The sequence below is a fragment of the Macaca thibetana genome, chromosome 11 (assembly GCF_024542745.1).
Source record: "Macaca thibetana thibetana isolate TM-01 chromosome 11, ASM2454274v1, whole genome shotgun sequence".
NCBI classification, from domain to species: Eukaryota; Metazoa; Chordata; class Mammalia; order Primates; family Cercopithecidae; genus Macaca; species Macaca thibetana.
Genome location: NC_065588.1, coordinates 30,358 through 57,423, shown reverse-complemented (window position 1 = coordinate 57,423; position 27,066 = coordinate 30,358). Strand labels below are relative to the sequence as shown.

At 45.6% G+C, this 27,066-nt stretch overlaps 1 protein-coding gene and 1 pseudogene across 1 annotated transcript in view; both read left to right on the top strand.

The window, feature by feature from the left end:
• Positions 1-27,066, top strand: part of WASHC1 (WASH complex subunit 1) — a 108,233-nt gene that overhangs the window by 59,368 nt on the left and 21,799 nt on the right. The gene's annotated exons all lie outside the window — the stretch shown is intronic.
• LOC126930255 (proto-oncogene c-Rel-like) lies at positions 18,092-19,296 on the top strand (annotated as a pseudogene).

Here is a 27,066-nt window from a genome sequence, read left to right as displayed (position 1 = left end):
AGTCTCTATGTTTGAGGTCATTTATTACAGCTGCAATTAGAAATCAGCACAGTGTCTTCCAAGAAAGGTATCCATTTCGTCTGCATTTTCAAACTTGTTGGCATGAAGTTGTTTCTAATACTTTCCTACAACATTTTAATGTTTGTAGGCCATGCCATGGTGTCCCCTATTTCATTCTTGAGATTGGTAATTTGTGTATTTTTAGAAAATCAGTCAGGCTAGAAATTTATCCATTTTTATGATATTTTTCAAAGAACCAGTTTTTGGTGTTATTTTTATCTATTGTGTGTCCGTTTTGTTTCATTGATTTCTACTCTTACCTTTACTGTTTCCCTTTTTCTACCTACTTTTGTTTCCATTTGCTCTTCTTTTGCTAACTTCTTAAGGTGGAAACTTAGATTATTGATTTTAGATTTTTTTTCTTTTTTCACTTCACTCAAAGCTGTGAACATCCTACCAACCATTGCTTTACCTGCAGCTCACAAATTTTATTTTCACTTTCATTCAGTGCAAAATATTTTATAGCATCCCTTGTTATTTAAAAGTGTGTTGTTTACTTCCAAGTATTTCTATGATTGATTTCTAACTTAATTCCTTTGTGGTCAGAGAACATACTCCATATGATTTCAGTCTTTTCAAATTGATTGAAACATTTATGTGTTCCAATTTATGTTCTATTGTGATGATTTTTTCACGTGAAATTATCTGATAGTCACTCCAGTTTTCTCACTACATGTTGGTAGGTAGAATAGTGACTCTCCCAAAATGTCCACGTCTTAATCCCGGGAACCTGTGAGCATGTTACCTTCGATGGCAAAAGGAACATTGCAGACAGCATTAAAATGAAGGACCTTGAGATGGCAAGATAATCTCTGACTGTGCAGGGGGAGCCAAGCTAATGGCATAATTCCTTAAAGGCAGGTGACCTTTTTTGGCTGTGGTTGTTAAGAAGATGTGAGCCAGCCCAACGATGGTCAGAGCAGTGTGATATGAGAAGGACCCATTGTTGCCTGCTTTGAAGATAGAGGAAGGGGCTGTGAGTCAAGGAATGTGAGTGGCCTCTAGAAACTGGAAGAGACAAGGTCACTAACTTCCAGAAAGGAATGCAGCCCTGCCAATGCCTTGATTTTAGCCTAATGAGACCCACACTGGATTTCTAGCCTACAGAACCGTAAGACTGAACATTTGTATTGGTTAAGTCACACACTTGCATTGTAATAATTTGTTATGGCAGCCATAGAAAACTAACACAGCACGTGACATCTTTCTCCATCCTTTCCTTTTAACCTATTTGCATCCTGAAATTTAAAGTGCTTTTGTCACAGATAACATTTAGTTGGATTGGCTTTTAAAAATCCAGCTGGGGCCAGGTGTGGGGCTCACGCCTGTAATCCCAGCACTTTGGGAGGCCAAGGCAAGCGAATCTCTTGAGGTCAGGAGTTGAGACCAGCCTGGCCCACATGGTGAAACCCCATCTCTTCTAAAAATACAAAAATTAGCCAGGCATGGTGGCAGGTGCCTGTAATCCCAGCTACCGGGGAGGCTGAGGCAGGAGAATCACTTAAACTGGAGGTTGCAGTGAGCCAAGATCCTGCCACTGCACTCCAGCCTGGGGGACAGAGTGAGACTCTGTCTCAAAAAAAAAAAAAAAAAAAAAAAAAAAAAGAAAGAGAAAGAAAAATTTTTCCCCTGTGGACTTGGAAGTCTCACTTTTTACATGACCGTGTAAGATATTTGGTTGAATTGTGTGTGCGTGTGTTTGTATATATGTCTACATTACATGTACACATAGATTATATATAATATATAATGTACTTTTTCCACGTGTATGTATAATCAACAATAAAATGTTTTAAAATTGAGATTATAAAATGAGGCCATCTCTAGATTTCCTTTTTTAGCTCTGACATGTACATTTTAAGATCACAATTCCAGGATAACTTGATGGAAGCAGAAGGAACATTGATAGAGGCTTTAATGTCCAAGGACTGCCTGCAAGAACAGCAAGGCATTTGATTTTTCTGACCCTGGGTACTAACTCAGTGCCTCCCTCTCCCTCAACCACCTGACAAGAGTGGAAGGCACGGCCTTCTTGCCAATGAGCCGCATTACCCCAGGGGAACTTTCTCTCACTTCAGCACATAAGTCCGGGTTTCCCACCAGGATCTGGCTGGACAGCTCTCTAGATGGGCAGGGGGATGGGGAAGGGAAATCTTCTCCTGCCCAGATGTTCTGATGAATCCTGTGTGACTAGAGAGGGTGTTCAGGGGTCATTTCATCCAGCCCTCTGCCTCTGGGCAGAACAGAAGCTAACCCTGCTGTAACCACACGTGCACACCGGAGTGGCTAGTGCTTCTGGCTCACACACACTTATGTGTTCTGTGGCTGGACTTCAGATAAACCAGGCCATCATCCTTCAGGGAAATAAAGCAAATACAGCCTTTCCTTGTAACCTTTTGGACCTGTTTCCATAGGCGTTTGCTTTATTAGTATATTGAAGTAGTGATGATAATCCGAGCCAGCCAGCATTTGTATTTCACTTTATGGTTTTCAATTTCTCTGGGTCTTGGTTTCCTCAACCATGGAGTGGGGGCAATAACTGAATCCACATCATAGGTTACTGTGAGGATAAACAATGCATGTCAGTGCATAGTCATTTTATTTGATTCTAAGTGAGTGATACACAAGACGTGCACAGTTATTATTCCTGTTTCTCAGATACGGCCAATGATGCCCAGATAGAGCGGGCGAGTTGCTTGAAGTGACACAGCTGATGGAGGCACAGCTGGGGCTGAAACCCACATCTCCTACTCTGAGCCCCTGCCCCTGTTTCTCTGCACCACACATTAGGACCTCTGACGTGAAGACAGCACTTGGGCAGGGAGTTAGCAATGATCCTGAAAATGGACTTGATGATATGATGCCAAGTATGCAAAGGGAACAGAGGTGCACAGAAATAAAGTGACTTGCCCAAATCTAGTACATGCCAGAGCCAGAAACCCCACTCAGACCAGGTTGCCCTGAGTTTTCTCAGTCAGGGTTTCTCTTAAATGCAGCCTGAGGTACAACTTTCTTTGCATCTCGCATAGCAACAGTTAATTGAGGGGATGCAGTGTACAGCCTAGAGATGGGAAGGCGTCTCTGGGTCCCTGTTCTAGTCGCATTCTGAGCTAGGAAACCCTACTCTCCCCTGATGTCTGCCTGATGGGTGGAGCCAGTTCTGCCAGGCACTAAGCATCTGGAACGCTCAGGCCCTCACCCCTTCTCCCAGGACACCATTTCCTTGGAGCTTCTCTGGATTTAAAAGTGGAATACGGTCGTGGAAAAGAATATGGATTCTGGAAAAGGCAGGCATGGGTTTGAACTCTCCTTCTGCCCCTTCCCAGCATTGGGGTCTTAGGGAAGTTATTTAACTTCTCTGAGCCTCAGTTTCCTCCCCTGTACTATGGGTATAATGGAGTTGTGGGAGCACCATGTCTTGCATAGAGTAAATGCTTAACAGATTTTGCATTTAGTAGGAGCAGTGAGAGCTTTCCTGGAGCCAGGAGACTGAGTTTGTCCCTCTGGTCAAGGTACCTGGGGTGAGTTTTTCTCCCTCTGAGCTTCCCTATCCTCATCTGTGAACTGGGTCTGTGTTGGTATCCCCGAGCTTACATCTGTACCTTCTATATGCACAGGAAAGTGCTAGACAAATTGTTTGGGGAGTGAGCCCAGGTCTAAGCAGAACTTTTGGGACCAGCTGAACGTGGGAACATCCCTCCCCTATTGCACCCCCACCCCCGGCCCCAGTAAATGACCGGCCTTGATTTGGAGGTTAGAGGCCTCCATGACAGACATGTTAAACAATCCAGCAAGCCCTGCTGTGAGAAGGGCATAGAAAGAATTTTCCTCTTTTTTTTTTTTTTTTTCTGTAGATACAGTCTTGCTCTGTCACCCAGGCTGGAGCGCAGTGGCATGATCACAGCTCACTGCAACCTTGACCTCCAGGGCTCAAGTGATTCTCCCACCTCAGCCTTCCAAGTAGGTGGGACCACAGACGTGTGCCAACATGCCCAGATAATTATTTTATTTTTTACAGAGACAGGGTCTTCCTGTGTTGCCCAGGCTGGTCTCGAACTTCTGGACTCAAGTGACCCTCCTGCCTTGGCCTCCCAACGTGCTGGGATTATAGGCATGAGCCACTGAGCCTGGCCTCCTCTTTCTTTAACGCTGGCTTTGAGAAGGGCATGATGGTAGTGAGTTGAGTATTCTTGAGAAAGCTCCAAGCTGGAGCTACACATCAGAGAATCCTGGTTACTAACCTGTCCTCACTGCCCCCATCCCTGTGGGCTGGGACCATACTCTTTCCCTGGGCCTTGAAAGTCCCACAGCGGAACCAGGTGGAAATGGAATCACATGATTTGGGAGGAAGAAGGACTCACCCACTGTAAGACACCCTTCCACCCCATCAGGCACCCACTACCTCATTCCTGATCAGCAGGCTCTGCCCAAATTTTCCCAGGACAACAGATTTCTGCATCATGAGATGATTATTCAATTTTAGGATGACAAGATGGCTAGAAAGATTTTCCTTAGATTGAGTTGGGATCGACCTTCCTTTGTCTTTCATCCACTGGTCTGAGTCTAGCCCTCTGGAGTCTCATAATACAAGTTAATCCTTAATACCCCTTCTAGTTCTGCCTAGAGGAGGAGACAAGAAGGAGGGAAGCAAGGAGGAAGCCACATTCCAAGCCACCCAAGCTTTCTTACATCACTCTGTCTACACACAAGCTGCAGGTTGTCACCTTTGACAAATTGCTTTAAAATCTTCTCTTCTTCTAATTGCTGCCAACTCTTCCTCACCCCCACCCACAGAAACTTCTCCAAGAATGACCCAGAAAGTGGGGAGAGTCATAGAACCCCACCCCTGGGGACTTTTGCAGTTTAAATAGCAACATTGAGTAGTTTTCAAGTTTTTTATTTTTTATAATTCTTCAGAAGAATTCCTTTATTAAATAAACACTTACATGAAACTCGAGATGGATGCATAGGTGGGTGGGCAGATGGACGGACGCATGGGTGGATGGTTGGATGAATGGGTGGGTGGATGGTTGGATGAATGGGTGGGTGAATGGATGGGTGGGAGGGAGGGAGGTAAAACAATAGGAATAGTGTAGTTAGGTAGACATACCCTAGAGCCAGATTTCAAAGGCTTGAATCCTTGCCTTGTCATTTACTAGCTGTGTGACATTGAGTAGTCACTTAGACATTCAGCACTTCAGTTTCTCATCTGATGATGGGCATAGAAGTTGAAACCCATCTCATAGGAATATTGTGACTACTGCACAAGTGAATGTATGTGAAGCATTTATGATGGCACCTGGGGCAGTGGGTACCCTGTGTTTCCTATTATTATTATTATTGTTTGAGACAGAGTCTTACTCTGTCGCCAGGCTTGAGTGCGCGATCTTGGCTCACTGCAACCTCAGCCTCCCAGGTTCAGGCAATTCTCCTGCCTCAGCCTCCGGAGTAGTTGGGATTACAGGGCACGCGCCACCACGCCTAGCTAATTTTTGTATTTTTAGTAGAGACAGGGTTTCACCATGTTGGCCAGGCTGGTCTCGATCTCCTGACCTTATGATCCACCACCCTCGGCCTCCCAAAGTGCTGGGATTACAGTCGTGAGCCACCGTTCCTCGCCTCCTATTATTATTACTGCTAACTGAAGCTGAGGAGAATCTCCCCTGTCCTGACCAGTGCAAGTCCTGAGACATCGGAGCTCCTGGGAAGCATTGCTTTTAGACCACTTAACTAGTTCCTTTTCTCATTTAATGGAGCACATAATGAGGCCCAGAGAGAAGATATCACTTGCCTAGACTCACACAAAGCCAGATTTTGAACACAGGTCTCCTGGCTCTTGGGCTTGGTGATTCTCAGAGATCTTTCCGCATGTGATGAACTGTGGGCTGAAAATCAAGGCAGTACATGAGGAATTTGAGAAGGTCCAGCAACCTGTGGCTCTGACCTGGACTGAGCTGCTCTGTCTGCTCCTGGACCCCTCCAGGAGGGGTCCCAGAGGCCTTCTGCTAATGAAGATTCAACTCGAGCCCTCTTTCGGAGCGGGCATGGAGGTGGATGAAGGCAGTGAGCTATGAAGCTGAGTTCACACTTGAACCATCTCTTAAGAGCATAGGCTACAAGGTGTTACCTGCAGTACATGCAAAGTGCGGTGATTAATTCACAGATAAGCCTTGTCAGCTTCCCCTCATGCCCTCCCTCTCACTCTTGTTCTGACATATTAGGGCAAGTGTCTCTCTCCTCTCCAGAAAGACAGGCAATCACAGGCAGTGGTGCCCCTCTGACATTTTTGTGGAATCTGCAAGGAGACGGAGGAGAGAGGACTTTAGTTTGTCAAAACCCGAAGAACTGTTTATCTTCTATCAGGTGACAACCCCTCATTCCTTGACTTAATACATTGATTAACATCTACTATGTGGCCGTGTTAGGCAGGGCCACCTTCTGAGTCGGCGAAGTCAATTCCCCAGTGTCCTGCACTCGAAAGTGTCCTGCATCTGGTTTAACACTCTGCTGTCACGTTAATAATGATATCTTTACACTTCTGTTTTCTCAGCGAAGTCCTGTAGGACAAGGGAGCATGCAGAGGAGCAGAGGGGCCACATGTGATGTGTGTGGCCGCCGTTCCCTCTGCCCCATTTGCGTAATCCTCTCCATGCCCCTGGGGAGCCGTGCTGAGGGGTGTGCGGGAAACTCTGTGGCGAGTGGAGGTCAGTGACCGAGTGAGCGGGGCTCTGACAAACTGGAGAGGCCTCACTTTCTCCTGAAACCAGAACATGCTTGTACACAGAAAGAAGGCAATGACATTTGAGGAGACACAAATGGCGGAGAAGCCCTGTCGTATCCTCTCTTACTGGAGTTACTTCCCTGTGCTGACCGACCCCTGTGTTGAGATGACATGAAAGGAAAGGGAAGGATACTATGGACACAGTGCCCTGAGGGTGCCCAATCACGTCTCAGAAGCTAAGCAGGGCCAGGCCTCCTTAGTACTTGTATGGAACAAGGAAAGGAGAAGACAGAGCAGCCTATAGCTCCTGTCTTTTCAGTCCTTCCTTAGTGTCCATGATCCCAAGGTAGAGAGCGTTGCTGGAGTGTGTGGGTCTCAGGAAGTGAAACAGAAACAGTTGAGCTAGTTTTGTGCAGCATCTCTACTGTTCTGATAAGAATGAAACACATGCACATGTCTGAGCTATGGAATGTGAATTGTGTAACTGTGTGGATTCTACATATGAGGTCAATGCTAATATTTTCATTTGTAACTTGCATCCTACAATACAAAAACAAATTGTAAAAATTAACAATAATTTAAATTTATTTATTTATTTATTTTTGAGAGAGTCTCGCTCTGTCACCCAGGCTGGAGCGCAATGGAACAATCTTGTCCAGCTGCAACCTCTGCCTCCCAGGTTCAAGCCACTCTCCTGCCTCAGTCTCCCGAGTAGCTGGGATTACAGGCACCTGCCACCACGCCCAGCTAATTTGTTGTATTTTTACCACGCCCAGCTAATTTTTTGTATTTTTAGTAAAGATGGGGTTTCACTATGCTGTCCAGGTTGGTCTTGAACTCCTGACCTCGTGATCCACTCACCTCAGGCTCCCAAAGTGCTGGGATTACATGTGTGAGCCATCGCAACTGACCTCACGCCTGTAATCCCAGCACTTTGGGAGGCCAAGGCGGGTGGATCACCTGAGGTCAGGAGTTCGAGACCAACCTGGCCAACATGGAGAGGTGGTCTCCATCTCCTGACCTCGTGATCCGCTTGCCTTGGCCTCCCAAAGTGCTGGGATTACAGGCGTGGGCCACTATGCCCAGCCTTTTTCCTGCTCTTTGAACAGAAGTGCTGCATTTTCATTTTGCGCTGGGCCTCATATGTTATGTAGCTGGTCCTGGTGTTAGGTACCCAGGACGCATGACAAACGAAACAGATTCGTTCCCCGCAGAGCTTATTAGTCTAGTGAGAGAAACATACTCAGTTGAATTGTCCCAGAAATACATCATTCTAATAAGACAAGTCTATGAAAAAAGCTTGGAGCATTCCTAATCTTGCCTCTGATCAGGGTAGACTTCTTGGAGGAAGTGAAATTTGAACTGAGATGTGAAGAATGAGCAGGCATTAGTGAGGTAAAGAAGAGAGAAGGAGTGTTGCAAACACAGGGCAGTCTGTGCAAAGGCCCTGAGACACAAGGAGCCTGTGGCTCAAAGACAGCCGTCTGGTTGGGGCGTGGCTCTGTCTTATAGATCACATTAAGGAACAAATAATTACATTAAAAGTTATGGGATGCCATTAAGGATTTGAATAAGAGAGTCTTACAATCACATCTGTGTTTTCTAAGGGCCTGACACTGATTGGTATGTGAAGTACAGCCTGAAGGGAATAAGACTTGTTAGAAAGGAGGCTATTGGCTGGGTGTGGTGGCTCATGCCTATAATCCCAGCACTTTGGGAGGCTAAGGTGGGAGGATTACTTGAGGCCAGGAGTTCGAGATCAGCCTGGCCAACATGGTGAAACCCTGTCTCTACTAAAAATACAAAAATTAGTGGGTTGTGGTGGTGAGCACCTATAATCCCAGCTGCTTGGGAGGCTGAGGCAGGATAATTGCTTGAACCTGGGAGGCGGAGGTTGCAGTGAGCCCAGATTGCGCCACTGCGCTCCAGCCTGGGTGACAGAGGCTTCCTTTCCAAAAAAAAAAAAAAAAAAAAAAAAAGAAGGAAGGAAGGAAGGAAGGAAGGAAAGAAGGAAGGAAGGAAGGAAGGAAGGAAGGAAGGAGGCTATTGCGGTAATGCAGGTGAGAGCCCATGGTGGCTTAGGCAGTGGTGGAGATGGAGGAATTGATTGGGTTCAATAAATAGGAGGAAATGCGATGGATTGGGTGGGAGTAGGGAAACAGAGGAGAAGGGGTATCAGGAATGCTGCCTAGGTTTCTGGTCTGTGCCACTGTGTGGATGGTGAGGTCATCTACTAGAGAATGTGTCCGTGGTAGAGGCCAAGGTCTGAAAGTGGAAGGGGAAGAGTGAGAGAGAAGATTGTAAGCTTACCTTTATGTTCAGTTGAGGTCCTTTTGCAACATACAAGCAGCAGTATGAAGAATTCCATTGATATATTTGTCTGGAGCCCAGAAGTGAGGTTTAAATAAGAAGAAATAAACTCGCTCGTAAAAATTGTAGACACACAAAAGGCTTGAACAGGAACTTCACAAAATAGATTATCCAAATGACCAATAAGCACATAAGTACTCAACATCATTAGCCATTAGAAAAATGCAAATTAAAACCACAATGAGATACCATTTCACACTAGAATAACTAAAATTTTAAAAGACTGACAATGCTAAATGTTCCCAGGATGCAGAACAACCAAAATCCTCGTATATTATGGGGGACATGGAAAATTGTACAACTGTTTTGGAAAACAGGTCGTTTCTTCAGAAGTTCAATATATACACACCATACAACTCAGCCATTGCATTCCTATTTACCCCATGGAAATAAAATCATTTGTCTACTGAAATATTTGCAAAATAATGTTCATTGCAGCTCTAGAGATTCTAACCCTCAACGGAAACAACCCAATGTGCATGGATTGTGACTAGATGACAAATGGTGGCCCATCTATACAATGGAATATTGCTCTTCAACAGAAACAACTACCGGTCCATGGAACAACATGCTGAGTGAAAAAAGTCAGATATAAAAGATAACATATGTATGATGCAATTTATATGACACTCTAGAATAGGCAAAACTAATCCTTAGTGACGAAATCAGATCTGAGTTTGCCTGGGGCAGAGAGGGGGGTGGCTGACGGCAAGGAGGTGTGGGGAGGGTTGTGAATTCTGGGGAGTGATGGAGCTGCTCCGCATCTCAATTTTGATGTGGTTACACAACTGTATGCATTTGTCAAAACTCACAGAACTACACTCTAAAACGTATAAATTTTACTGCATGTATATTTTACCTTAATTAAAAATTTTAAAAAATGGAAGATATGGATTTAGGTAAGATTCACTAAGTAATGAGAATAGAGTTGGGTTACAAGAGAACTGCTGCCTCCATCTTGCATGGGAGAAAAATGAAGCTCAGAGAACTGAAGTGGCTTCCCCAGGATCACACAGCTACTATGTAGCATAGCCGGGGCTCAAAACCAGAGCCTTCTGATTAGAAGGCCCATATTCTTTGCCTCCCATCGACCAAGCCCAGGCCAATGGCTGAGCATGATGGCCAAGCAGGGAGGAGGGCCAGCTCCTCTTCAAGGAGGAAAACAGTGTGCCGTTCTTTATGTATGTAAATGACGTTCTGTTCCTCACCCATCACCAATCACACAGGTACTTAGGTTGCAAGGTGTGGGGACTGCCATGGTGATGATGGCTCTCCCCACCAGTCCTCAGTGGGAATACCAGCAAGATTCCAGGCCACAGTAAGGGATTCTTTCTGGGCTCTCCAGACACCCAGAGGGTCACGATGAGATCTGTTCCAGAGGAGAAATCATACCCTGCCCCAAGCGACCAGGGATCTTGACACTGATATAGCTCTTTACTCTTTCCAACTCCAGAAGTATTAACTAGAAACAACTACATTTTCCAGCCCTGAGCTCGTGGACCAGCTCTAGATCTTGGGATCTGATCTCTCCCTACGACTGTTACAACTGCCTCAAGATGGCTCACTCTGCCTCCCGTCCCATCCCACTCCTAATCGCTCCCCACACTGCTACAAGAGGGGTTTCCTTATACCTTATACAAAAATTAACTCAGATAGATTAAAGACTTAAATGTAAAACCCCAAACCATAAAAATCCTAGAAGAAAATCTAGGCAATACCATTCAGAACATAGGCATGGGCAAAGATTTTATGATGAAATTGCCAAAAGCAATTGCAACAAAAGCTAAAATTGACAAATGGGACCTAATTAAACTAAAGAGCTTCTGAACAACAAAAGAAACTATCATCAGAGAGCACAGGTAACCTACAGAATGGGAGAAAATTTTCACAATCTATTCATCTGACAAAGGTCTAATATCCAGAATTTATGAGGAACTTAAACAAATTTACAAGAAAAAAACCAACCCCATCAAAAAGTGGGCAAAGACATGAACAGACACTTCTCAAAAGAAGACATTTATGCAGCAAGCAAACATATGAGAAAAAACTTAACATCACTGATCATTAGAGAAATGCAAATCAAAACCATAGTGAGATATCACTTATGCCCGTCAGAATGGCAATTATTAAAAAGTCAAGAAACACAGATGCTGGGGAGGCTGTGGAGAAATCGGAATGCTTTTATACTGCTGGTGGGAATGTAAATTAGTTCAACCATTGTGGAAGACAGTGTGGCGATTCCTCAAGGGTCCAGAACCAGAAATACCATTTGACCCAGGAATCCCATTACTGGATATATACCCAAAGGAATAGAAATCATTCTTTTATAAAGACACATGCACACGTATGTTTATTCACAATAGCAAAGACATGGAACCAACCCAAATGTCCATCAGTGATAGACTGGATAAAGAAAATGTGGTACATATACACCATGGAATACTATGCAACCACAAAAAGGAATGAGATCATGTCCTTTGCAGGGACATGGATAAAGCTGGAAAGCATCATCCTCAGCAAACTAACTCAGGAACAGAAAACCAAACACTGCATGTTCTCACTCATAAGTGGAAGCTGAACAATGACAGCACATGGACACGGAAGGGGAACAACACACACCAGGGCCTGTTATGGGGGTGAAGGGAGGGAGAGCATCAGGACAAACAGCTAATGCATGCGGGGCTTAATACGTAGGTGACAGGTTGATAGGTGCAGCAAACCACCATGGCACACATTTACCTATGTAACAAGCCTACACGTTCTGCACATGTATCCTAGAACTTAAAATAAAATAAAATAAACCCAGGGAGGTAAAGACAAGAGGGAAAGAAGGGAAACAGAAACAAGAAAGGACAGTGCCAGAAGAGGGAGTCAGGCAGAAGAGGGAAGGGAGGGAGAGGAGGAGTGCACAGGAGAGCTGGACAGAGGAAGGCCTGGCGGGGCCACCATAGTTCTCCGGCTCTTCTTTGCCTGGCCAATGCCCAGAGGACCCTGCTCCCCTGGGAGCCGGGACCACACCTGCCCTTCTGTGTGTCAGCCAAGGGCAACTGGCATCCAGCAAGTGGCAGCTCCCTCATCATCCTGTCTGATCCGAATTCAACCCGCTTTCAGCCACGTGACCATGGTGGCTCCTCCCCAGGGTGGAGGTCTGTCCTGAGGCTGTCTGCACTTCCCAATGGAGCTGGCTTTGAACCCACAGCTCTTGCCTCCCTTTCCATTCCCTAGAAGGCTGGCTGCCCCTAGGGATGCTTTTGCACCAAGCCACTTTCTCCAGCTGGGGACTAGCATCAGGAGAACTCCCTTCTGTCTCGTAGGTCTGGAATGAAATGATGAGAGTGACCTTGGTCAAGTTTGACTGCTCTGTATCCAGCCATCCTCGTGTATAAAGAGGAGGAAAGGAGAGGCACTTCTGTTGCTACTGACCAGTTACTGAGTGTGGCATTGTGCAGATCACTGCACACACCTAAAGCAACCAGATGTATATCCACAGTCATCAGTGTTTTACAGAACATAGGAATAGACTCACTGTTCATTCCCCACCTGCATGACTGCATTTTCTATCATAAAGGATGTGTCGAGGGAAAGTGTTAGAGTTCTGACTCTAGGGGTCCACAGCCAGAAAACGGCCTCCAGCCTCCCAGTCTCTTCCTGCTCATCATCATAACCACCCTCCATCCATGAACCCCCATGGCTCACTCGTTTTCTCTGCTAGTACTTAGTGAGCACCTCCTGTGACCTGGGCATGCAGCAGTAAATAAAACAGGCAAACACACTGGAGAGAAAGAAAGCCTGGGAGGCTGAGGTAGGAGGATCACTTGAGCCCAGGAGCTCAAGACCAGTCTGAGTAACATGGTGAAACCCTGTATCTACAAAAAAAGAAAAAAAAAATGCAATGTGGTGTGCACCTGTAGTCCCAGCTACCTGGGAGGCTGGGGCAGAAGATTCACTTGACCTGGGAGGCAGAGGTTGCAGTGAGCCGAGATCATGTCACTGCACTCCAGGCTGGGTGACAGAACCTGTGTCAAAAAAAAAAAAAAAAAAAAAAAAAAAAGGAAGAAAGAAGAAGAAGAAAGGAAATACGGCATCTTGGGGAGGGGGATGGAAGCAGGCTGCAATTTTTAAAAGGGTAGCCAGGGAAGTCTTTACTAAGATTTTTAAGTAAAAATCTGAAGGAAGCAAGGGAGTGAGTCAAGCATTTACATGCAGGAAGGGCCCTCTAGGAGGAGACAGCAGTGAGAGCAAAGGCTGGGAAGCAGACGCAGGCCTGGTGGCTTTGAAGAACAGCAGAGGGCTGACGTGGCTAAAGCAGAGGGAGTCAGGGCAGTGTGGTAGGAAGTGAAGGCAGGGAGACGGGGGAGGTGCGGATTGCTGGGGCATCACAGGCTGTGTGACTCCCAATTGCCATGTGACAAATTCCCACAAATCCAGCAGCTGCAAATACGATCCACTGTCCCCCGTTTCTGCAGGTCAGGAGTTGGCACAGCCTAACTGGTCCTCTGTAAAGTGCCATCAAGCTGTCAGCCCACACTGGGTTCTCATCTAGGGCTCGGCTGTGTGGATGGCTCTGCTTCCAAGCTCACACAGCAGCTTTCAGTCCATGCAGGCTGCTGGATACAAGACCTCAGCTTCCTGCTGAGCGTCGACTGGAGGCGGCTGTTAGCTCCTTGCAGCTGATCCCCTCCATGAGGCAGCTTGCAACACGGCAGTCTGCTTCTTCAAAGGCGGCGAGAGAGAGAGAGTCCCCAGAAAGACAGGTTATTATCTTAACATTTTATTTATTTATTTTTTGAGACAGAGTCTCGCTCTGTCACTGAGGTTGGAGTGCAATGGCACGATCTTGGCTCACTGCCACCTCCACCTCCTGAGTTCAAGCGATTCTCCTGCCTCAGGCTCTCGAGTAGCTGTGATTACAGGCATGCACCACTATGCCCAGCTAATTTTTGTATTTTAGTAGAGGTGGGGTTTTGCCATGTTGGCCAGCCTGGTCTCGAACTCCCGAACTCAGGTGATCCACCCGCCTTGGCCTCCCAAAGTGTTGGGATTACAGGCATGAGCCACTGCGCTCGGCCAGTGATGTTATATAATATGGTCAGTACATGAATCACATATATACTGCCACCTTCATAAGCAAGCCACAGGTTCTGTTTACAACCAGAGAAGGGGATTATTCAAGGGTGTGAATGGCAGAGGTGGGGGTTGTGAGGGTCACCTTAGTATCTGCCACCACAGCCTATCCTCTCACGTCCCTTATGCATGTGAAGTACATTCACCCCTCTCAAGATCCCTCATCTTCCAGTCCAGAATCTCATCTAAATTGGGTTTAGGTGTAGAACAGATTTCTTTGGATGTTCCTCTGATCTGGAAAACTAAAGATACAAGTTATCTGCCTCCTACATATGCAACACACAATGGTGGGTAAAGCTTGAGACATTGCTGTTCAGAAAGAGGTAGCAGGGGAGGGATGAAGGAATGGTGATTCTGAAATCCAGCGGGACAAATGCTGGTGTTCCCTAAATAGGTTTAAGATGTGGGAATATTCCATGTCTCTTGGCTCCGCCTTCTGGGCTTCCGCCTCTGGGTCTTCCTTCTTTTTTCAAGAAAGATCCATGTGTTTGCAGCCAAGTAGTTTTATCAGCCTTCTTCTTGACAGTCGAGTATGGGGCTCTGACAGTCTTCTTTCATTTTGCACTCTGTCCCTTACAGACCAATCTGCCAGCACTCTGGGTGAAACAGCTTTCTCAAACCCTTTGCCTGTCTTCTGTGGGTTTCAGTGGGGCTCACAGTCGGTTTGTCAAGAGCCATACCCAGGAATCTGTTAGAGATAAGCTCTTCTCTACCTTTCTACCTTCAGCTCCTGCCAAGATGGCCCCCGGGATAATTCACTGAAGCTTCCCAGAGGCCCTAAGGTTTGGTTGAGAGGTTCTGCATGGTACACCCTTAATCTCTTGCAACAGGTCTCTGTGTGACTCATCGCTACTCCCATCCTTTGATCTTTATGCAGAGTCAACAAAAGACTGTACAGTTACACCCTACGCCACATGCTCAGAAGCCGTTTGTTAATTTCAGCATCTTTTGCCATGTGGGGAGACGGACAGTTTTCAAAATCATCAAGTCCTGATTCAATTTTAACAGTTTAAAAACCAGTCTCTTTCTCAATTTCTCTCTCTTCTCTCACACTGTATTATAAGCACTAAGAAGAAACCAGGCAGCACCCTCAACATTTTACTTGGAAAGCTCCTCAGCTGCATACCCAATGTATCACTTACATGCGTTTTCCACATAACTGCAGGTGACCATTTTTCTAAGCTTTCTGCTCCTACCTAACAAGGATCCCTCTCCTCCAGCTTCTAGCGCTAAAATCCTCAGTGCCTTTGAGCAGTGGCGAGTCCTCCGAGCCCAGATATCCAGCAGCAGTCTGTTCACCATAGAGTCTGTCTGTCACCACCTGGGCCATTTTTAAGGCACCAGGGCTTTCGTCTGAGATGAGGCTTTGAGCTGAGGAGCCACATGATCTGACATGGTTAAGGTGCTCCGGCTTCCCTGTTGAGAATAGACTGAAGGGGCAAAAATGGAAGCAGAAGAGCAGTTCGGGGCTCCTGTGAAACCCCATGGAAGGCAGGGTCTGGGCTGTGTCACTGGACTGACACTAGCACCGTCCGCTCGCACTTCTGAGAGGTCCCTGGAACTTCCCCAGGGGAGGAGACTCCTTGCCAGCCGGCCTCAGCCCCTCCCCTTCAACTTCACTCAGGACCTGGCCTCCCCTCCTTAAGGTCTCTGGAGCCGAACGCACACTTCAGCCCACTCTCACAGACAGCTCTTCCTTCGACTGCGTTCTGTCTGTCCACAAAATATTACCAAAGAATCTTCTGTGAGTGCAGCATGGTGTGAACACCGGGAGTACCAGGAGAAATAAGACAGCTGCTGTGCTGGAGAAGCTTGCGCCCAGTGGTGGTGATACTGCCGGAGGTAAGACCACTATGCCAGCATGGGAACAAAGATGGCAGGGGCCCAGGGGAATTCAGGAGTGCAGATCTGGGGGCATCTGAGGGGCTCCTAAGCCTCATATAAATGATATGTCACAGCCTGCTCCGGGAAACACCTTCTTAAGCGTTGGAGTTTTCTCTGTGCACCCTATCCCCGCCCTACCAAGCCACCCTTTGTCCTGCCTTCAGGAGCCTCTGCTTGGCCTCCCTAATTCCTCTCTTCTCCTTGAAGCCAGAGTGAGGTCCCTCTGGGCAGCCTTTATGTCTAGAGAGAGCCGTCCAATAGAAACATAAGGTGAGCAACATGCATAATTTTAAAATTTCTAGTAGCTACATTAAGCATTTTTAAGTGAAATTAACTTTAATAAGACATTTACTTAACCCAATATATCCAAAAGATTATGATTTCAACATGCAATCCTATTTTAAAAACGACTAATGAGGTACCTGAAAAAAAAAATCCCTTTTCATACTAAGTCCTAGAAGGTCTTTATTTTATACTTATAGGACATCTGAGTTTGGATGTTACCTTTTTATTGGAAGTATAGGATCTGTATTTAGATTTCACTGAATTTACACTGAAAAGGTAGGTTCACATACCCAAGTTGTCTCACACATAATTCAATGTTTTCTGGTAACTGGATGGAGTACCAATTTTTATATTTATCTTTGCATTAGTTAAAAAACAAATCAATGGTTCAGGTCCTCAGCCGCACATAGGCAGCTTTCTCCATGGTCCAAATAGTTGCCCGAATTCACCCAGACCCCGCTGTCCTCCCCTTTTTCACGCAGACATTCAAACAACTGCCTCCCTTCCTCCCGGCACCCCCACCCCATCACCAGCAGCTTCGGAACCAGTTTCCCTCCTGTCCTCATCTCAGCCTCCCACGACTCACACACACAGCTGGCTCCCCTGGCCCACTTTTCACCTGGTCCTCATAATCTATGCGTAAACATTAACATACCAGAGAGTCAATCTGCATACTGATTACTTCTGCTCTGGCCAAATTCTTGCTTCCAGGATCAGGAGGCTTTCTCCCCACCCCAAACTGGGCCTGAGGAAGTCATGTCTTGCCTTCCTGTCACCCCTCCTGTGGTTGCTTCTCTTATGAGACAAGGGGTGTCTCAGGACAGGGAGGATGCCAGCACTTGGGTGGTAGCAGTTTGGGTAGTGCCCGTTGGGGTGTGTTGGGGGAGGAGGACTTTTCACATATGGCTCATTGTGTCAGGATGATTTCCTTGTTAAATAAGCACCTAAGGGATGATTTCACATTTCATACGTCTAAGTTTTTATAATTTAAATTCCTTCCCCCAGGCGGGTCTTTTTTTTTTTTTTTTCCTCAAGCTTTAGATCTCTGGCTAGAATTGGTCTGATTTGCATAATCCTGCCCCTGAGATTTAGCCCCACCCCTGAGAGCCCCCTCAGAGCCACCCACAGCCAGGACACCTCTGCTGGCCTCCTCTTCCCCAGCCTTCCCACGTGTGGCAGGCCCCTGGCTCTGGCCTCCCTCTATCTGGAAATGAGCCAGCGGCACCGCTGCTGACAGTGGCTCAGATAATCTTCCCTGAGCTGTTCCAAGGATTAGTTCTGCTGCCCTGTGCCCAGCTCCCACACAAGTGGGGTTTCGGGGCTGTGGACCCTGTGCCAGGAAAGGAAGGGCGCAGCTCCTGTAATGCAGAGCAGCTGGGGCAGTGGGCACCAGGCTTCAGGCTCCCTTTCTCACCCTACGGAGGGCAGGCCCCTGAGCTCCATTCTCCCCCAAGGCTGCAGAGGGGGCAGGAATTGGGGGTGGCAGGAGAGCCGTAAGGTCTCCAGGTGGGTCATTCTGGGCTCAGAGATGGGTGCCGAGGCTCCCATGCCCTCCCTGTGAAAATGGAGTCCTCGCTCACCTGGGAGAGCCAGCTGCTGCCTTGAGAAGGATGCATTTATGGCTTCATGAAGTCTTTCCTGACCCCGATGCTGCTGACTATAGGTAAGCCTGAGCAAACCTGGGGGAGCCTCATTTTGGCATGATAAAGTGATGGTTTCTCCTAAGCCCACTGGCCATGATCCCAGGATTATAACACATTCTGGCTCAAGTCCAGAACTTTGCAGAACACAGGAGATCCTCCACGAGAGGTAGTATAATATAGAGGATATGTGTGCTTATTGAGAGGCTGCAGCCAGGCGCGGTGGCTCACGCCTGTAATCCCAGCACTTTGGGAGGCCGAGGCGGGTGGATCATGAGGTCAGGAGATCGAGACCATCCTGGCTAACACGGTGAAACCCCGTCTCTACTAAAAAATACAAAAAGCTAGCCGGGCGAGGTGGCGGGCGCCTGTAGTCCCAGCTACTCGGGAGGCTGAGGCAGGAGAATAGCATGAACCCGGGAGGCGGAGCTTGCAGTGAGCTGAGATCCGGCCACTGCACTCCAGCCTGGGTGACAGAGCGAGACTCCGTCTCAAAAAAAAAAAAAAAAAAAAAAAAAGAAAGAAAGAAAAAGAGGCTGCCTGTCTGACCTTGGACAAGTTCTTTTTATTTATTTATTTATTATTATCTTTGTTTTATAGAGACAAAGTCTCACTATGTTGCTCAGGCTGGTCTCGAACTCCTGACCTCAAGTGATCCTCCCACCTTAGCCTCCCAAAGTGGTGGGATTATAGGCATGAGCCACTGCACCTGGCCGACCTTGGGCAAGTTCTTATACCCCTCAAAGCCTCATTTTTCTCCAATCGTAAAAGGGAATGATGGTAATATTTTCCCCGCCAAATTCTTGTAAGTATTACACATTGTATATGTATCTTGCACACGATTAAGCTCTAAACACTTGTTAGGAAGCAGGAGTGGCATTTGAAACAAACAGCTCTTTTCCCACAGGTTGGATGCCCTCACAGAATTGAGATTATATATGTAAAGCAGCAAGCGCCTAGCCTGGCACAGAGGAGGCAAGCTAAACATGACATCCAGCATGTGGTCAGTGGAATCCAGTATTCCTACCCCTCTCTCTAGTCTCCTCTCCACCCCTCTCCCTTTCAGGGGCACCAAACTGCTTGTGGTCTTGCCTATTCCCACTCCCTGCCCGACTGAACATTTTCTCACCTCCTGATCATCAGCAGCAGAAACTGGCTACTCTTCCTCCGGGCAGACAGCCAGACTATATTTCCCAGCTGCCCCTGCAGTGAGATGTGGCCATCGGAGCCAGCACTGGCCAATGGACTCTGCCGGGAGTGATGCACGCTGCCTCCAGGCTTGTCCCTGAAACCTCCCACGTGGCCTCCGCCTGCTCTTCCCACTTCCAAGGAGCAGGACAATCATGGAAGACCCAGATTCGCAATGGCAGAGCCATAGATGGGAGGAACCTGGGTCTTTGACTTAAAGTATCACGGATTTGGACGTTTTCTTAGTGAGAAATTAGCTTCCATTGTGTTTAAGCCTTTATTTGTTTATAGTTGGTTACAGCAACTGCCTTCTTCTTTTTTTTTTTTTTTGAGACGGAGTCTCGCCCTGTTGCCCAGGCAGGAGTGCAGTGGTGCGATCTGGGCTCACCGCAAGCTCCGCCTCCTGGGTTCATGCTATTCTCCTGCCTCAGCCTCCCAGTGGCTGGGATTACAGGCGCTCGCCACCATGCCCGGCTAATTTTTTGTATTTTTAGTAGAGACGGGGTTTCACCGTGTTAGCCAGGATCTCCTGATCTCGTGATCCGCCAGCCTCGGCCTCCCAAAGTGCTGGGATTACAGGCGTGAGCCACCGCGCCCGGCCAACTGCCTTCTTTTAATTAAAACACTCATGCTGTTTCATGTTGCTGGAATGCTTGTAACCCTGCCCTGCTTCACCAGGGTAACCCCTACTTGGCCTTTAAGTTTATCTCTGCTGTCACACCATCCAGAAGGCCTTCTCCCAGCACCACGACCCCTCCACCAAGGGTTAGATGTCTCCCGCAGATGCTGCACAGCTGGCTGCCCTTTGCCTACCCTCCCCTTCTTTGTCATAGAATCCTAAGACTCCTGTGCAGTTAGAAGCAGTCGTGTGGTCTAGTGCTGGACAGTAAGACGTAAGAGCAAGTCGCTGGGTGGAGATTCTTAGGAAAGCTTTTTAAAAAGAAAGAGATTGGGCTCCTTTCTGCCTTTTACCATTTTTGTGTATGCTTGCCTTCTTCCCACCTGGGACTCTGATGCAGCACCTGTGAATGGCCACACATATTAGAAGTCTTAGGCTGAAACCCACGTTCTCAGGCAGAGTAGAAGGAAGTCATGGGTTCCTGAAGGCACCATGGAGCCACCACGTCAGCCCCATGCTGCTGACCTCCTTTCTCCTGTTGTGTGGAGAATACGAACCCTGGTGCTTGAGCTTGCAGTCGGGTTTCTCTTGGCCACAGTTAAGAAAGTAATCTTAACTGGGTGAGCTCCTCTGTGAGTGCTCCTAGGCACCTGGCTCCCCTCCGTGGCGCCTATCAAAACGCGCATCTCACTCGCATCATCTGATTGTGTGTCTCCTTCCCTGGCTTGCTTGAAGGCACAGGGCAAACAATCAATAATTGTGCTGAGAGAATGGTGACAGGTACATTGTTGTGTTTTCCTCATCCTGGATCTGAGGAAAGGGAAAGGTTTCCCGGAAGGACACAGAAAAGGCCAGTAGCATTTCTTCCCCATTTCCTCCTCATTTCCTCCCCATTTCCTCCCCATTTCCTCCTCATTTCCTCTATAGGTGAAGCATCAGCTCTGTGATCTCTGAGGTCTTTCAAGCTGTTACTTTTTTTGATTCCACCTCATATGCAGTAAATTTCCACACCAAAAAGGAGAAGAAAGTATCAAACATAGCCTTGGACCTCACATTGGTGAAAGTCAAAGAATACATGCAGGATAAAAACAGTGAGTACTTGTAGGGCACTTCTTATGCCACAGCATCTTTTTTTTTTTTTTTTTTTTCTCAGACAGAATCTGACTCTGCTGTCCAGGCTGGAGTGCGGTGGTGTGACCAAGGCTCACTGCAGCCTTGACTTCCTGGACTCCAGCAATCCTCCTGCCTCAGCCTCCTGAGTAGCTGGGACTACAGGTGCATGCCACCACACTCAGCTAATTTTTTATTTTTTATAGAGACAGGTCTCATTTTGTTGCCCAGGCTGGTCTCAAACTCCTGGGCTCAACTGATCCTCCTGTGTCAGCCTCCCAAAGTGTTGGGATTATACTCTAGTTGCTCTTCAGATCGTATAAATCTCTCACCTTTGAGAGCAGTGGTTCTCCCAGCACATCATTTGAACTCTGAGAACAGACAGACTGCCTCCTCAAGTGGGTCCCTGACCCCTATGTAGCCTAACTGGGAGACATCTCCCAGTAGGGGCCGACAGATACTTCACATAGGTGGCTGCCCCTCTGGGACGAAGCTTCCAGAGGAAGGATCAGGCAACAATATTTGCTGTTCTGCAATATTTGCTGTTCTGCAGCATCCCCTGGTGATACCCCAGCAAACAGGGTCTGGAGTGGACCTCCAGCAAACACCAACAGGTCTGCAGCTGAGGGACCTGACTGTCAGAAGGAAAACTAACAAACAGAAAGGAATAGCATCAACATCAACAAAAAGGACATCCACACCAAAACCCCATCTGTAGGTCACCAATATCCAAGACCAAAGGTAGATAAAACCACAAAGATGGGGAGAAACCAGAGCAGAAAAGCTGAAAATTCTAAAAACCAGAGTGCCTCCACCTCTTCTCCAAAGGATTGCAGCTGCTTGCCAGGAATGGAACAAAGCTGGACGGAAGTTGACTTTGACGAGTTGACAGAAGTAGGCTTCAGAAGGTTGATAATAACAAACTTCTCCGAGCTAAAGGAGCATGTTCTAACCTATTGCAAGGAAGCTAAGAACCTTGAAAAAAGGTTAGATGAATGGCTAACTAGAATTTAAACAGTGTAGAGAAGACCTTAAATGACCTAATGGAGCTGAAAACCATGGGACGAGAACTTCGTGACACATGCACAAGCTTCAATAGCCGATTCGATCAAGTGGAAGGAAGGGTATCAGTGACTGAAGATCAAATTAATGAAATAAAGTGAGAAGACGAGGTTAGAGAAAAAAACAGTAAAAAGAAATGAACAAAGCCTCCAAGAAATATGGGACTATGTGAAAAGACCAAATCTACATTTCATAGGTATACCTGAAAGTGATGGGGAGAATGGAACCAAGTTGGAAAACACTCTTCAGGATATTATCCAGGAGAACTTCCCCAACCTAGTAAGGCAGGCCAACATTGAAACTCAGCAAATACAGAGAACACCACAAGGATACTCCTCAAGAATAACAACCCCAAGACACATAATTGTCAGATTCACCAAGGTTGAAATGAAGGAAAAAATGTTAAGGGCAGCCAGAGAGAAAGATCAGGTTACCCACAAAGGGAAGCCCATCAGACTAACAGCGGATCTCTTGGCTGAAACCCTACAAGCCAGAAGAGAGTGGGGGCCAATATTCAAAATTTTTAAAGAAAAGAATTTTCAACCCAGAATTTCATATCCAACCAAACTAAGCTTTATAATGAAGGAGAAATAAAAGCCTTTACAGACAAGTAAATGCTGACAGATTATGTCACCACCAGGCCTGCCTTACAAGAGCTCCTGAAGGAAGCACTAAATACGGAAAGAAACAACCGGTACCAGCCACTGCAAAAACATGCCAAATTGTAAAGACCATTGATGCTATGAAGAAACTGCATCAACCAACAGGCAAAATAACCAGCGAACATCATAATGACAGGATCAAATTCACATATAACAATATTAACCTTAAATGTAAACAGGCTAAATGGCCCAATTAAAAGACACAGACTGGCAAACTGGATAAAGGTTCAAGACCCAACAGTGTGCTGTATTCAGGAGACCTATCTCATGTGCAGAGACACACATAGGCTCAAAATAAAGGGATGGAGAAAGATCTACCAAGCAAATGGAAAACAAAACAAACAAAACAAAAATCAGGGGTTGCAATCCTAGTCTCTGATAAAACAAACTTTAAACCAACAAAGATCAAAAGAGACAAAGAAGGCCATTACATAATGGTAAAGGGATCAGTTCAACAAGAAGAGCTAACTATCCTAAATATATATGCACCCAATACAGGAGCACCCAGATTCATAAAGCAAATCCTTAGAGACCTACAAAGAGACTTAGCCTCCCACACAGTAATAATGGGAGACTTTAACACCCTACTGTCAATATTACACAGATCAATGAGACAGAAGGTTAACAAGGATATACAGGACTTGAACTCAGCTCTGCACCAAGCGGATCTAATAAACATCTACAGAACTCTTCACCCCAGATCAACAGAATATACTTTCTTCTCAGCACCACATCACACTTATTCTAAAATTGACCACATAGTTGGAAGTAAAGCACTCCTCAGCAAATGTAAAAGAACAGAAATCACAACAAACTGCCTCAGACCACAGTGCAATCAAATTAGAACTCAGGATTAAGAAACACACTCAAAACTGCACAACTACATGTAAACTCAACAACCTGCTCCTGAATGATTACTGGGTAAATAATGAAATGAAGGCAGAAATAAAGATGTTCTTTGAAACCAATGAGAACAAAGACACAACATACCAGAATCTCTGGGACACATTTAAAGCAGTGTGTAGAGGGAAATTTATAGCACTAAATGTCCACAAGAGAAAGCAGGAAAGATCTAAAATTGACACCCTAACATCTAAAAGAACTAGAGATCATTAAACATTAACATTAAAAGAACTAGAGAAGCAAGAGCAGACAAAGTCAAAGCTTAACAGAAGGCAAGAAATAACTAAGATCAGAGCAGAACTGAAAGAGATGGAGACACGAAAAACCCTTCAAAAAATCAATGAATCCAGGAGCTGGTTTTTTGAAAAGACCAACAAAATTGATAGACTGCTAGCAAGACTAATAAAGAAGAAAAGAGAGAAGAATCAAATAGACACAATAAAAAATGATAAAGGGGCTATCACCACTGATCCCATAGAAATACAAACTACCATCAGGGAATACTATAAACATCTCTATGCAAATAAACTAGAAAATCTAGAAGAAATGGATAAATTCCTGGACACATACACCTTCCCAAGACTAAACCAGGGAGAAGCTGAATCTCTGTATAGACCAACAACACACTCTGAAATTGAGGCAATAATTAATAGCCTACCAACCAAAAAAAGTACAGGACCAGATGGATTCACAGCCAAATTCCACTAGAGGTACAAAAAGGAGCTGGTACCATTCCTTCTGAAAGTATTCCAATCAATAGAAAAAGAAACAATCCTCCCTAATTCATTTTATGAGGCCAGCATCATCCTGATACCAAAGCCTGGCAGAGACACAACAAAAAAAGAGAATTTTAGACCAATATCTCTGACGAACATTGATGTGAAAATCCTCAATAAAATACTGGCAAACCAAATCCAGCAGCACATCAAAAAGCTTATCCACCAATGATCAAGTCGGCTTCATCCCTAGGATGCAAGGCTGGTTCAACATATGCAAATCAATAAACGTAATCCATCACATAAACAGAACCAATGACAAAAACCACATGATTATCTCAATAGATGCAGAAAAGGCCTTTGACAGAATTCAACAGCACTTCATGCTAAAAACTCTCAATAAACTAGGTATTGATGGAACATATATCAAAATAATAAGAGCTATTTATGACAAACCCACAGCCAGTATCATACTGAATGAGCAAAAACTGGAAGCATTCTTTTGGAAAACTGGCACAGGACAAGGATGCCCTCTCTCACCACTCCTATTCAACACAATGTTGGAAGTTCTGGCCAGAGCAACCAGGCAAGAGAAAGAAATAAAGGGTATTCAATTAGGAAAAGAGGAAGTCAAATTGTCCCTGTTTGCAGATGACATGATTGTATATTTAGAAAACCCCATCGTCTCAGCTCAAAATCTCCTTAAGCTGATAAGCAACTTCAGCAAAGACTCAGGATACAAAATCAATGTGCAAAAATCACAAGCATTCCTATACACCAATAACAGACAAACAGAGAGCCAAATCATGAGTGAACTCCCACTCACAATTGCTAGAATAAAATACCTAGGAATCCAACTTACAAGGGATGTGAAGGACATCTTCAAAGAGAACTACAAACCAGTGCTCAATGAAATAAAAGAGGACACAAACAAATGGAAGAACATCCCATGCTCATGGATAGGAAAAATCAATATCATGAAAATGGCCATACTGCCCAAGGTAATTTATAGATTCAATGCCATCCCCATCAAACTACCAATGACTTTCTTCATAGAATTGGAAAAAACTACTTTAAAGTTCAAATGGAACCAAAAAAGAGGCTGCATTGCCAAGACAATCCTAAGCCAAAAGAACAAAGATGGAGGCATCACGCTACCTGACTTCAAACTATACTACAAGGCCACAGTAATCAAAACAGCATGGTACTGGTACCAAAACAGAGATATAGACCAATGGAACAGAAAGAGGTCTCGGAAATAACACCACACATCTACAACCATTGAATCTTTGACAAACCTGACAAAAACAAGAAATGGGGAAAGGATTCCCTATTTAAGAAATGGTGCTGGGAAAACTGGCTAACCATATGTAGGAAGCTGAAACTGCATCCCTTCCTTACACCTTACACAAAAATTAATTCAAGATGGATTAAAGACTTAAATGTTAGACCTAAAACCATACAAACCCTAGAAGAAAACCTAGGCAATACCATTCAGGACATAGGCATGGGCAAAGACTTCATGACTAAAACTCCAAAAGCAACGGCAACAATAGCCAAAATAGACAAATGAAATCTAATTAAGCTGAAGAGCTTCTGCAAGGCAAAAGAAAATACCATCAGAGTGAACAGGCAACCTACAGAATGGGAGAAAATTTTTGCAATCTACCCATCTGACAAAGGGCTAATATCCAAAATCTACAAAGAACTTAAACAAATTTACAAGAAAAAAACAAACAGCCCCATCAAAAAGTGGGCCAAGGGTATGAACAGACACTTCTCAAAAGAAGACAGTCATGCAGCCAACAAACACATGAAAAAATGCTCATCATCACTGGTCCATCAGAGAAATGCAAATCAAAACCACAATGAGATACCATTTCATGCCAATTAGAATGGCAATCATTAAAAAGTCAGGAAACAAAATTAGCCAGGCGTGGTGGTGGGCGCCTGTAGTCCCAGCTACTCGGGGGGCTGAGGCAGAAGAATGGCGTGAACCCAGGAGGCGGAGCCTGCAGTGAGCCCAGATTGCACCACTGCACTCCAGCCTGGGCGACAGAGCAAGACTCTGTCTCAAAAAAAAAAAAAAAAAAAAAGTCAGGAAACAACAGATGCTGGAGAGGATGTGGAGAAATAGGAACACTTTTACACTGCTGGTGGGAGTGTAAATTAGTTCAACCATTGTGGAAGATAGTGTGGCAATTCCTCAAGGATCTAGAACCAGAAATACCAATCCCATTACTGGGTATATACCCAAAGGATTATAAATCATGCTACTACAAAGACACATGCACGTGTATGTTTATTGTGGCACTATTCACAATAGCAAAGACTTTGAACCAACCCAAATGTCCATCAATGATAGACTGGATTAAGAAAATGTGGCACATATACAACATGGGATACTATGCAGCCATAAAAAAGGATGAGTTCACGTCCTTCGTAGGGACATGGATGAAGCTGGAAACCATCATTCTGAGCAAACTATCCCAAAGACAGAAAACCAAACACTGCATGTTCTCACTCATAGGTGAGAATTGAACAATGAGAACACTTGGACATGGGGCAGAGAACGTCACACACCGGGGCCTGTCAGGGGGGTAGGGGGCTGGGGGAGGGATAGCATTAGGAGAAATACCTAATGTAAATGATGAGTTGACGGGTGCAGCAAACCAACATGGCACATGCATACCTATGTATCCAACCCGCACATTGTGCACAT